The sequence below is a fragment of the Sceloporus undulatus genome, chromosome 6 (assembly GCF_019175285.1).
Source record: "Sceloporus undulatus isolate JIND9_A2432 ecotype Alabama chromosome 6, SceUnd_v1.1, whole genome shotgun sequence".
In the NCBI taxonomy this organism is placed as follows: domain Eukaryota; kingdom Metazoa; phylum Chordata; class Lepidosauria; order Squamata; family Phrynosomatidae; genus Sceloporus; species Sceloporus undulatus.
Genome location: NC_056527.1, coordinates 22,834,620 through 22,848,451, shown reverse-complemented (window position 1 = coordinate 22,848,451; position 13,832 = coordinate 22,834,620). Strand labels below are relative to the sequence as shown.

At 41.3% G+C, this 13,832-nt stretch overlaps 1 long non-coding RNA gene across 1 annotated transcript; it reads right to left on the bottom strand.

The window, feature by feature from the left end:
- Window positions 1–3,479: 3,479 nt before the first annotated feature.
- LOC121932807 lies at window positions 3,480–7,301 on the bottom strand. The gene is made up of 3 exons (XR_006104425.1): window positions 7,048–7,301; window positions 6,254–6,483; window positions 3,480–3,873 (listed from the first exon to the last, which is right to left on the bottom strand). It is a non-coding gene; the product is annotated as an uncharacterized LOC121932807 (long non-coding RNA).
- Window positions 7,302–13,832: the final 6,531 nt, after the last annotated feature.

Below are 13,832 nucleotides of genomic sequence, written 5' to 3'. Positions count from 1 at the left end.
TACACCACCAACTGGCATTTTTAGAGTGCAACCCAACTGCCATGTTGCACCTGCCCGATAGACAGAGTTAATAGCTGCAATTTTCCAACCACTTATAACCCAGGTTGCTTTTTCTTTTGATCTGACATACTCCATGTGAAGCATAAGGAGCATTTGCCATTACCTGTACCTGTTGGGATGCTTGCTTGGTAAAATGGAGAACCTCTTGCAGGTTGTTCATGTAAGCAAGATCATTGCACCACACCACATTAGAACAAATGAGCATGATTTGCATAACATTCATGTTGAGGTGAGAACAAAAGGAGGATTAGTCACTTGAAACAGTACACTGCCATTTAAAGCACTTGAGATTCCACCTGCTCATATACGCAGTTGCAAGCTAGTATTTACATACTCAGGGGCTCCTATTTAATGAAAGGGTTCTGTGTTCTGCTGAGATTGTAGAATTGAAAGGTCCAGCTCCCATTTCACATTTTTTATATCTAATTGTGTTGTCATGCTAAAATAAAATGAACAACATGGTTGCTTTATAGTTTTTGTGTAACTGGAGGTACACTAGTTAAAGAAAGACCTGGTTAAATCTCAGTACAGCTGTTCTCCTAAGATTCAGCAAAGGTCCCCTTGATCATTCCAAAATCAAATTTAAAAAAAATCTCTCAAGGAAGTGGTTCTCATCTACATCTGGATGTTATGACCTCAACCTGCTTGACATAGGATGTGAATAAAAATATTTTCTTTGTTCAGTACAGTATGTGTATTTTCATTCACACATTCATGTATATTCATATTTTGACATCTTATAAGGAAATAGCTCTCCTCTGCCCCTCTCCCTTGTCCTAGAGAGAAAGAGAAAGCCAAGAAAGGTGCTTGTATCCTCTGCCTGAGGCTTTTTCTTCCTCTCCAAGACAGAAAAGTTTTGGGAAGAGGAGGAGAACCTCAAGTTTTGCAGCCCCCTTGAGCAATTCTCATGCCTCTAGGGGTCCTGCCTCTCAATTTGAGAACCACTGTCTTAAGGTAGTCTTCTCCAGTATCATGGCTTGGGTCCAACCTATTTGCGGGATCGTCTACTTCCATTCAATCCACCCTGCGCACTTAAGTTCTCTGGAAAGATTTTACTGCAGCCGATAAAGACCAAACTGGCTGCGGTTACCCAGAGAGCCTTCTCATCTGCTGCTCCCAAATTATGGAATGGCTTGTAGAAAGAGATCTGGAACATTGACAATCTTGGCAGCTTTAAAAAGATCGTGAAGATGGATCTCTTCCAACAAGCCTTCCCTGATTGACTTTACTGATTAACTTACTTGAACCCCGTTAATATGGACCCCCGTGTATAACACCCAGGACTCCCATTGTCTTTTGTTATTTTATCATTGGATATTATTTAGCATTGTCACTGTAAATTGGGTATTTCAAGGGTTGTGTTGGAGGGGGGGATACAGGTTTTTATTGGGTATTTTATTGTATTCTGTACTGCATTCTATTCTTATTGGAAGCCATCTCGATCCAACTGGAGAGGTGGGATATTATTATTATTATTATTATTATTATTATTATTATTATTATTATTATTCCCTCTGGATTTTTGGGCTGCAGCTCCCATCAGCCCCAGCTAGCATAGCCTGTGGATGGTGGTATTAGGAGGTTGCTGCAATTGGGGAGGCTGTCTAAAGGATCCATGTAAGGTTTCTGGTGTGCAGTGAGTATTGCAAAAGGTTTTGATAGCATAAACATCTGGTCTTTCAGCAGGTGCAGTTAAAATGCAGCCTACATCATATGTTAGGTGCCAGTTCTGGGGAATGACACTGTATTCCTTCACAGCTACAAAATGTGCTTCCTGGAAAATACAGTGCCCAGCACTGTGTTGATACTCTTACCTGTGCCAGTGAAAGACATTTTGCTGCCCATGGGAAAATTGCATCCTTCTGCTGTTCCACATACAAAATTAACTAGGGAGACAAGGCGTTCTCCTGGGTGCTGATCTATATACTCCAAATAGGTTTAGCACATTGGACAACCCCTTTCCCAATCAGAGTGAAATAATTAATAGATTCCCTACCCCACTGACAGCTGAGTTTATCTCAGCACTGGTAACAGGACAAGGTCCCCCACCAGTAATTATGATTAGTAGGCCTTCCCTTCCGGCCTCACTAAAGGATCTGAACCCTTCCCACAAGGCATCTGACTCCATCTTGGCCTCTGAGGGGGAGAGAGGGTGGGCCAATGCCATCAGGCCTATCCTTAAGATACAGATCCCTCCATCTGTCCATCTGCCTTGGTCCAGGACTCAGAGGGAGAGAAGAATGCTGGACCTGATCCCCTTCCCCTCAACCATTACCTTCTCCTTCTGTGTCGTGTCTTCTTAGATTGTAAGCTTGAAGGCAGGGAACCGTCTAATTAAATGATTTTATGTACAGTGCTGTGTAAATTTACAGCGCTATATAAATAAAGCTTAATAATAATAATAATAATAATAATAATAATAATAATAATAATAATAATAATAATAATGGGGATTTAAGATGGGCCATGTGGTGTACCCAGTCTTGGTCCTCAACCAGGGGAAGGGGTTATGAAGTTCAGGAAAAACAGCCAAGGCAAGTGGCTATGAAGTTTAGGAAACATAAGCCAAAGTGCTGGTGCTGAATATCTTTCCTACCTGAGGTGATGGTCATCTTACTCACCCTAACAGTAATGCTGGTACTTGTGTTTCCATGCAATCAACAAAGGCATCCATACCACCACAGTCAATATGGAAATCAGGCTACTAGCCCCTTGACAGCTTGCTACAGTGAGACAGCCCAAAAGATTTTGGTGCCTGAGGGAAAGAATAAGATGGTGTCTCTTCCTCGTTCCATGTACAGAGGTTAGCTGGACTGGCAGCTGAAATTCAACTTCACCAATGGCAAGGGGAGAGGTTCTCCACCACATCCTAGTCAGTGAACTAGCTCACAGGGCCCAGAACAAGTTACATGGCACAAAACAGCTATGTTCTATGACAAAGTGGAACAGCCAGGAACTTCAGGAGGAAGCCAAGGCTCCCTCCTTCAGCACATGCACCTAAGAGACCATTTCTCTCTGCACTGTGATAACATTAGCCCTATTGCTGCATTTCTGGGGTGGTTGCCAAGGAAGGTCCCTGGAAATCAAGCAGACTTGTGAAACAGGGATGAAGTGATCCAACTCTCTCTGGTCAAACTACTTATGTGTCTTCATGGTTACCAGGTGAGTTGTTAAATGCAAGGCTGATTTAATGGTATCCCATTGCAGAACTTGGAAAAGCTATTTTTGGGCTACAACTCTCAGAATGGCAACTAGGAGTATCCCAGGTGCAGAATTTGGAAATGATCCTTTTTTACTACAACCCCTAATATCCCCCAGGAAACAAGATGGATGGGGAGTTCAGAAAAGTAACTTCCTCAAACATTATCCATTACATGAAAACAGTTTCATTTTTTTACTGGCTTCACTATTAGGTTTCAAATTTCATCACACGTGAACTCGGTTTTGCTCTTGTGACAGTTCTTTATAAGTATATTTCTCTAAGCTGTGGATGGACTACATTGATAAAGAAACAGGAAATCATTATTACAAACCTTTCATATTTGTCTTATGGTTTTCTGTCACTTATTAGTGATAAATGATTCCAAGGGTCTTGTTGGTTGACTGTTTTATTTCCCCATTTTTCACATTTTATGATGCAGACAGTCTGGTGTGATAAATTTTGTCAAAGTCAACCATCTTCTGGCTCTGTTTCACCTGCATCTACATATTTTCTTTTTTACTTTCTCATTTGCTCCATCTTTGTGGTTTTGTCCTGTTGCTGTGTTCTGATGAGTACAAAATTAGTTTTTTGTGCCAAATGGGAAAAAAGAGCTGCCAAAGTAAGAGTATAGTATTTATTAGTCAGACTGTTAATTATCTGATTTGTGTTTTCTTTTCAACTGTACTTTCAAAAGGATGGGTGAGCCACTGGGAGAGATCATCTGAAGACATGGAGCATGGTGTTATCAGTACGCTGATGACACCCAGATCTACCTCTCTATGTCTCCGACTGATACAGTGACTAAGGATGGCATCTCTCCACTGGATGCCTGCCTGGGGTCAGTAATGGGCTGGATGAGGGAAAACAAACTCAGGCTGAATCCAGAGAAAACGGAGGTACTCGTAATAGGCACCCCAGGTCCAGGGACAGAGATTTGTCACCCAGCCCTGGATGGGGTCACACTTACCCTTAAGGACAAAGTCAGCAGTTTGGGAGTACTCCTGGACCTATCTCTACAGTTATCATCTCAAGTGGATGCGATGGCCAGGAGTGCTTGGTACCAGCTTAAGCTGATACACCAGCTGCATCCCTACCTGGACTGAAAGGACCTTGAAATGGTGATACATGCACTGGTAATCTCTCATTTAGATTTCTGTAATGCGCTCTACATGCGGCTACCTTTGTACCAGGTTTGGAAGCTTCAACTAATTCAAAATGCAGCAGTCAGATTGATTACTGGAACTTCCAGGTCAGACCATATAACACCTGTCTTAAAATCCTTACACTGGCTGCCAATCAGCTTACGGGCACAATACAAAGTGTTGGTTATTACCTTTAAGTCCTACATGGCTTGGGCCCGAGTTACTTGAGGGAACGCCTCTCCCTACACAATCCGGCCCACACCCTCAGGACAACAGGGAAAAATTTACTAGACTACCCAAAGATCAGATTATCAGCTACTTCTAAAAGAGAATACACAGCTGTGGCCCCCAGGTTATGGAACAACCTGCCGGAGGAGATCCGTCTCATCACGACCTTAGACGCCTTTAAGTAGGCACTAAAGACAGATCTCTTCCGGCATGCATACCCCCCTGACCTTCTATAAAGAACTTTAGAAAACCTCACTTCTGGTCAAAATAGCATAACCTGACTGCTGCCCTGTGATTGTTGTAATGAAATTTTTATACTGTTTGATGTTTTTATATGTATTTTAGATATCATTGCCATTGTACGTAGATTTCTGGTTGTAATCTCGCTTCAATTCATTGGGAGAAGCAGAAAAATACAAATAAACTTATTATTATAATTATTATTATTAACTCCATTCACTTCTTTTTAAAATATACTGTAATAGCTCACCAAAGTTCACAGGTCTCTTCACAATATTACAAGAAGAGCTTGAGCAATATATCAGCCACTGGCCAGTAGGAAAACCAACCTGAGATTGGGACCACAACCTGTCCTGGACAGGCTTGCTCTCCCTCTGAAAGATCAAGCTGATGATAACTTGTGAGTGGTTTTGGACCCATTGCTGCTCCTGGAAAACCACACTGCTGTGGTGGCCAGGAACGCCTTTGCCCAACCTTGGCTTGTGCATCAATTGTGCCCTTTCTTGGGAAAAGCAAATCTGGTGAGAGTGATTCCTGACTTAGTTACCTCTTGATTAGACTACTGTAATTCATTCTACATGGGGCTGCCCTTGAAAAAATGATTGGAAGCTGCAGTTAATGCAAACTGCAGTAGCCGCACTGATGCAAGACTGGTGTTTCCTTACTTGTGTTTCTCTCTGTCTCTTTCTTCTTCAATTTTCTTTTTGTTTTGTTTTACTATATCTTGATTCACCTAAAGTTTTTTTTAAAAATTATAGTTCACATGAATTATGTCATATTCATCATTTTCAGGATTTTCCTCTGATTGTTGAATATGACTCTAAAGGATGGAGCATATGGGCACACCCATATGCACACAAAGGACAATAGATAGGTGCATTGTAGCATCATGTCCTGTGCACATGGATTATATTCACATACCACTATGCAGCTTTGCAAAATACCCCGTGGGAAAATTCCTGCAAACTCCCATGCACCTACCTAGGTTACTTTTCTTAGAATGAAAGGATCAAGCCATTAGTCGTAGAATCTGCGTTTCTTTTAATCATGTTTGGCTGGCATAGAGAATGCAACTATTCTTCTCTAAAGTAGCTTGGCTACTGTAAAATGTTCACTTTCTAATCTTTCTGAATTGCTGTCGGGAGACAAACATAACCTTTCCTACAACAGTAAGTATGACTAAACTCTTTTGCAGCCACTACTTGTGCTTTGTAGAGCCCCTTTAACTCTACCCTACAAAGTACTGATGTACAATAGAGTGGGGTTTAAGATGGGGAGACCCTTAGATGATTTGGCAGAGATTTGTAGCAATTTCTCTCACCCAAACTTTTAACGAGAGCAAGTAAATAGCCTTATAAATGGCCTTGTACTGATAATTTACCTTTAACCTTCAGTGTTCTTCACCTTTATTTTTTTGTCTTTGGCTAAATCTATGTGAACTTCTGGTGTCTAGCCTTGGAGTGTTGTAGATCAGAATTATGAAGGTTTTTTTGTTGTTTACTTGCTGAAGCAGGTTGTCCCAGTGTGTGGTTTACTGGGTAAGAAAAGTGACTGACTCCACCTCTTGAACCATCATTTTGCACCTGGTTTGAGATGGTGGACCTCAGAATTCTAAGAGAAAAAGATAAAAGTACATCCCGTGAATCTTAAATTATCCCATGCCAGATATACAATGACTTCAAGTATTGCAATACTTTACAGTGTTTAGGTGATACAGTAATAGCCAAGGGAATAATGTTATAATAATATTGTTTTTTTGTTGCCATGGAATAACATTAGTCAAGGATCAGTCAGGTTATAAGTTGTTGCAGACAAAAGAAATTATACTTATTTCCTTTTGTATTCATTTGATGCTCTGTGTGTTCATTTGATGTTATCTACCAACTACTTCTTGTCTGCTGCAATGGCGAGCATGAGAGACAGAAATGTCCAGTATAAACATTTTGTATAAGATAAACTGGACTATAGGACTGAGTTTCAAAATCTCAGACTCATGCAGAGTTGCAGCATTAGAAGTGGATGATTTCTTTCATCAGGGGATCATAATTATTTCTAATGAGCAACCTAACATTTCCTTTGAATGCACTCAGAATAGCTAAAATTATTGCAACTAGACAAGTACAAATGTTTTTTGTTTTGTTTTTTAAAGCAAGAAAAGGATTAAGATGCTCTTACCGCTTCTTGCTCTGCTCTTCTCTGTCCACAAGCTGTTGCTGTTGGTTTTCAGACCTAGCAAAGTGACTCATCTGGGAACACAGCCAAACCTAACCCAAGGAAGGTTGAAGATGATGAATATATGGCTGTGGCCACTCTCCAATCTCTGTCCACTGTTGTAGTGCAACAGTTTTAACTAGCAGTGTCTCCTGGTGTAGTTTAACTCTTCAAGCTCCCATATGAAGGGTTGAATGCATTAAGCAAAAATCCTCAAACTGTTCTGTTCCTTTCAGAGATATCTCTTACAAATGGATATGGCCAGAAATTGAGTGAAATGAAAGGTGTGCTGACTAGGTTCTTTGACAGGATTGCCCCCTGCTGGGCCAAAATTATCACAGACAGTGAAACTGAACTCTCAGGGACTGTTTTGAGATTTTTTTAAAATTTTCAGTTAGATAGTCAAATTCATAATTTACACAATTCATACTGGCTGTGTCCTTGTTCATCTGAGTATTGTCATTACTTCATTACTTTGCATTAGACTACCTTAGACTTGTTGACTGAAAATAGAATAGATGAATGACTGAAAAACACTGCAGTTGAAGTGATGCATGTAGTTGGAAATTTTAGGCTGCATCCGCACTGCAGAAATAATCCACACTGACACCATTTTAATTGTCATGGCTCAATGCTATGGAATTCTGAGAATTGTAGTTTATTGTGGCACCAGAGGTCTCTGACAGAGAAGGCTAAATGTCTCACAAAACTACAAATCCCAGAATTCCATAGCAGAGGAGCCATGCCAGTTAAAGCAATGTCAACCTGGATTATTTCTGCAGTGTAGACACAGTCTTTGATGTGGTATTTATATCTGTGATGACCCAATTACTGTTATTCTTTGAGAAACCTGCAAGCTAATGTTTGAGGAACCTGCCTGGACAAAAGGTCTATAAGATAGATATCATATGCAGGTTTTCTTTCAGAACATAGCATCTTTTTGCTTAACACTGGGTGGGATGTACCACAGAAATAAATTTATCACCTCAAGTGCACTATTTTTCCATTCAGCCTATTCCCCAGTTCTGCTTTCAGTCAACAAATATACAACAGTCAAACACAAAGAAAGGAAGTGGTGACAATACCCATTTCAAACAAACCTTAACCAATATGATTTACGTGTATTATGGACATGGCTGTTCTCAGTTCTTACAGAATTTTTTGACCAGGGCAAACTTAAAACATTTCATTGCCTGAGATTAAAAAAAAACACAGATGGCATCCACCCACAGTTCTATGGGCAGAAGGTGATTAGACCTGCACTTGAATCTCACTTCAACACTGTCATTGAACCGCACTGAGATCTGCAGGACGGCTGACAGGGCCTCCTTAAGTGGCATTAAGTGGAGAGATTTGGTCACCTTTTCACAAAATGGACAAGAACTCCAATCCATTTGCTACAGCATCTGAATGTTGCATTAAGTGGAATGACATGTTCTCATTTGCATGAAATGGATGGGGAACATTGTCTAGTGTACTGAACAGAATGTGTTAACTGTGTATTCATACTTATGAGTTGACTTTTAAGTTTAGTCATGGTTGGAGAATTATCATGATAAAACATGACCACATAACAGGGGGAGTGGGTCAGTAAAGGAAGCCATCGCCCTGTAGGGCTTGAAGGTCTCTTATCCACAGAGGCAGCAGAAATTGAAATTAACAGAAATTCACAACATCACCACAGTTAGAGAAGGCCCACTGAAGTCACTGGGTCTTACGCGGGATTACACATGTAAAATGTCTGGTAATTTTTTAAGCCGTGCAGGGGGGGAAACTGTTTTACACCCTTTTAGGGGAGAAAATGGGAATTTTCAGGAAAATTGAAGCATGTAATATTAGCAGCATTTACAGACACAAAATCACTTTGTTACTTGGTCTAGGACTCTGGGAAACCAGGTTATGAATGCACTTTTGGCCATGGAAATCCTTTAGACAGGTTATACTCATGCAGCCTCAGAGGAGGGCAAGGGAACCTCCTTGAAACAAATCTTGCTAAAAATGGCAAAAATTGGAGTAGCTGGACATCTGTTTCTGGTTATGGAAAAGGGGGGACAGGGTAGGGGTACAGACTGTACTAGGAGACACTGCCTGCTATAGTGGGGGTGCTGCTAACCACCTGGCAACCCCTTCCAGGTCTGCTGGTGGTGCTGTCCATCTGGGAAAGGTGTGTGTGTGTGTGTGCCAGGTATGGTAGCAATGGCACCACAAACTCCTTCCCATCCATCCTGCATCACTGCTTCTCTTTCCTGCCTAGCCACTTATTGGGCAGCAGCAGCAGCAGATCACTGCATCCACCAGCAACTGTCCCTTCTCTGCTGTCATGGGTCTCTCAGCCAAGGGACTCAAGGCAGCAGAAAAGCCTGAATGAGAAGCTCTACCCTCCCTTCTACCTCCTCCTGCTGTCTTGCTTGTCCAGATGCCCACCCAACTGGGCAGCCCTTTCCAGGTCTGGGTGGATGGTGACTGGACCACAAGGTGAGCAAGACAGTGGGAGGGAAGGAAGGGCAGAGCAGACTGCTTCTGTCACCACCCAGCAGTGCTTTATAGGTCTGGATAGGCAGCAGGTGGGTGGCTGGGGGCAGGTGAGCAAGGCAGCAGGAGGGGAGGGAGGGTAGATGGGGCAGGCTCACCTGGAATATTGTGTACAATTCTAGGCATCACAATTCAAAAAGGATGATGACAAGCTGGAGCGTGTTCAGAGGACGGTGACTGAAATGGTGAAAAGTCTTGAAACCCTTATGAGGAGCAACTTAGGGAGCTGGGTATGTTCAGCCTAGAGAAGAGAAAGTTAAGAGGTGATATGATAGCCCTGTTTAAATATTTGAAGGGGTGTCATATTGAAGATTGGGCAAGCTTGTTTTTATGCTGCTCCAGAGATTAGGACCTGGAGCAATGGATTCAAACTACACAGAAAGAACATTATGAAGAACTGAATGACAATAAGAGCTGCTCAACAGTGGAGCACACTCCTTTGGAGTGTGGTGGAGTCTCCCTTGGAAGTTTTTAAACAGAGGCTGCATGGGATGCTGTACGGGGGATGCTTTGTTTATGTGTTCCTGCATGGCAATGGGTTGGACTAGATGCCCTTGAGGTCTCCTCCAACTCGATGAGTCTATGATCTCTGCCAGTAGCCCTTTCCAGACACTCCCAAAACTCTAGTGGTGCCACTGGGGGTGGGTGGGTTGCCCACCCATTTCTGCCCTGAAACTGTCTCCTATTTCAAAGGTGAATGGATATTCTAGAGTCTTTCAGGAGAATAATTTCCCCTAAGATGTCAGGAAAGACAGTTTGAAAAGGTTTTGTGGCCTGAGAGTCAGAGAAGCACCCTTGGACCAGCATTTAATTCTAGAGTCATACCCCTCATGTAGAGATAGAGTATAAAATGTCCTCTCTGTTAATCGGTGAGGTTTAATTGACTGTTGGGCATAGGGGTGTTTATTAATGATTATTATTCTTCCTGAAATTTATAACCCCAGCTTTTGAATACTCTTCTCTGTATTAAGTGGTGCCTGAAGCTGGTGTTTCTTGCCAGAATGCCTCATATTTTGCATTTTATATACTTCAATAAAATATTTGGTGTGTGTGTGTGTGTGTGTGTATTAGTACATGTGTGTGATTCATCTTTTAAAAGTGAATACACAGATGGTGATAATCTTTTTGATTTTTCTATGTGTGGTTTATTGCACCATGTTTTCCTTGCAATCATTTGAGTGGTAGATCTAGAAGCAGGTTTATCCCATGTCAATTTTCCCAATTGTCCGAGACCAAAATACAAAAAGCTTTCATTCTTCCAAGAATGATGGGAATCGTTTAAGCACCAACTGCCTGCCATTTCCCCCAAGCTTTCCAAATTTTCCATTATCTCTCTGTCATCTGTGTTTTCAATTGTCAGTCTGCTGTTTGAGATAACTGTGCTCTCTGGCCTTTTGCCTGCTAGCTGTTAAGAGATTAGGGGTCTTTCTCTCAGTCTAGCACAGAGATGATGATGATGATCCCCTGCTACTTCTACCATTTGTAAATCAGTGGAGCAAGAAATTAAACAGACATACCACAAGCACCAGTACTCGAATACCAATAACAAGAATAATATAAACCTTGCTTGTTATTTGCATTTTAGGAATGAATGGAGCCTAAATTTTCCAAAGAAGAGCCCATTTTGTTCCAATTCACCACACATACAAGCTACCTTAAATGCAAGTATATCTAGACCCAGAATCCCTTCAATAACATAATCAACTGTGAGCTTCTAGAAGATGAGGTCTAAAAAAGCAACTAGGCCCTGAAACAAAAGTCATATTATAGCATATACAGTAAACCCTTGATATCCACTGCAATTTGTTTCCAGGACCCCTTGCAGAGGATGTTCAAGTCACATTATATATAATGGCACTGTAAAATGGGTCCCTTAGTTTTAACATTTTGTTAAAATTATCTATCTATCTATCTATCTATCTATCTATAGAGAGAGAGGGGGGGAATATTTTCAAGCCATGGATAGTTGAATCCATGGGTGCAGAATCTGTGGATAAGGAGGGATGACTGTATATATTCAATAGATCTATCCATCTATTAGAAGTTTTGTTTTTATTTAAACCAGAAATTGTTCAGTATTCACAGTATGCACTAAATCCTTCACATTTTATGTGTTCATATTTATAAATTGCCTCAGGTTATCAATTTAATTTTCACAAGTGTTATCATCAAAAGCAAGAGCAGCTCTTTCAGCCAATGAAGTCAAGATAATACTCACCTTCTCCACTATACAGATTGATAGGAGCTGGTGGTTGGTGTGAAATCTACAATGATAGTGTTATACTGGTTCTAAATTTTACACCATTCAGATGCTTGATGCCACTTTCTCTAATCAATATTAGAACCACTTATCACAGGATTTTACCCTTGAATTCCTAGGTTTATGGAAAACTACCCCCACCAACAATCATGAACTGCCATATGTGCAGTAATCCCATGTGTATTAATGAAATAATAGCCTTCTAAATGCCTGTTAAGATGATTCATTAGTTATGCCATTCATCCTCACAGTGACAAAGCTCAGAGATTTCATTGGCCCTTAAGGGCATAAACCAGAAATAAATATTAATTTCAGTGTGTTTTGGCTAAGGATAGATTTTAATGTGCAATTATCAGTTTAATTTCTTCCTCTGTATCATTCCTCACTACATAGATAGAGTGTACTACAGACATATATTTCCAGAAGCAACTGCTCTGTGTGCCTGTGTATGCATATTGGACTAGGACTCCTGGAGACCAAGGTTCAAATCTTAAAATTAGTAATGGAAACCCACTGGGTGACCCTAGGAAAAAGGCAATGGTGAACCTTTTCTGAATAAATTTTCCCAAGAAAACCCTAGGATAGGGGGTCCATAAGTCGGAGTCATCTTAAAAGCACATAACATCAATAGCTGAGATGCACTTATTCAGCTGAAGGTGAGAAAAAGAGTATGTCAAACAAAAAGTTGCTTATTTCTTACCTCATGTGCAATTTTTGAATGTGTTTTGTTTTTAGTTGGGAAACATGTAAAAGTACAACCTGCTTGTAAGAAGATACATAGAGTCTGAAGACTCTAGATTTAAACGGATGTTTGATTGACCCTGGGAAGAGATCTGAGAGTTCAGTTTTAAAGTAAATTGTCATTTGCTACACCCTAAGCAATATGGAGTATTATTTACTGGGAATCCAGCTGTATTCCACCTGAGCCTGCAAGAAGAATATCACTGTAAATGAACTGTACTGTAAGGCTGCTCTTGACTATTCTTTCACCACAGTACAGAATATGGGGATAAATGTGGTTTCGCTAAGTGACACCCTGACCTGGCCTCTAGAACTGGAAGCCAGATCTTTAGTTGTGACTTATACTTGTTTTAGGGACTAGAGGCAGCCTGCCCGTTAGGTGGGGTTATAGCACTACTTTAGGTGGCAGAGTGGCAGGAATGTAGAATCACACTGCTATTCCTTCCTTGATGGAGAGCCCTGCTTTGGCTGCTCTTGTGCAGTGGTGTCCCTAGGATTGGCAGCACTGGTAACTCATGGTGCCACACACATGCCCACTGATGTCTTCCCATACCACACCATACAGAAGCCTATCACTCTTTATTAGTGTGTCACCTGGTGAGGCCCTCGCACCCCAATGATACCCCTGTTTTTGTGGAGAAAATTACTGACCAACGATGGTCAAGGCCCAGATGTCAGGCTCTGAGGAATCTTCAAGAACAGGCAGTATGGGTGGGGTGCCATGGAAGATAGACAGTCTCAAGGTATATCTACACAGTAGAAATAATGCTGAGACCATTTTAATTGCCATGGCTCCATCCTACAGAATCCTGGGATTTGTAGTTTTGTGAGGCACTCTTTGGCGGAAAAAGACCTTGTCCATAGAAGGGAGCTATGGCACTTAAAGTGGTGTCAAACTGGATTATTTCTACATTGTAGACACACCCTCCTTGTGCAGCCACTCACTATATCTGACTTTGAGGACTCCTCAGATACACACAGTTGGGATTTTACGTGTTCTGTTAAGATAAGCATCAGGCAGTTCTAAACCTGGTATAACTTTTCACAGTGGGTGGACAATGGTGAGTTGAGGTCAAATGTGAAAGAGGTGTGGCAGCAAGATAGGGATGATAAAGGGAGGTGAGCAGCTGAGACAGGAGGAGCATGGGTGACACAAGCAAAGAGAGAGAGGGCAGTAGGGGATCTTGGGCTGCCACTGTTAGTTACCATACTGAAT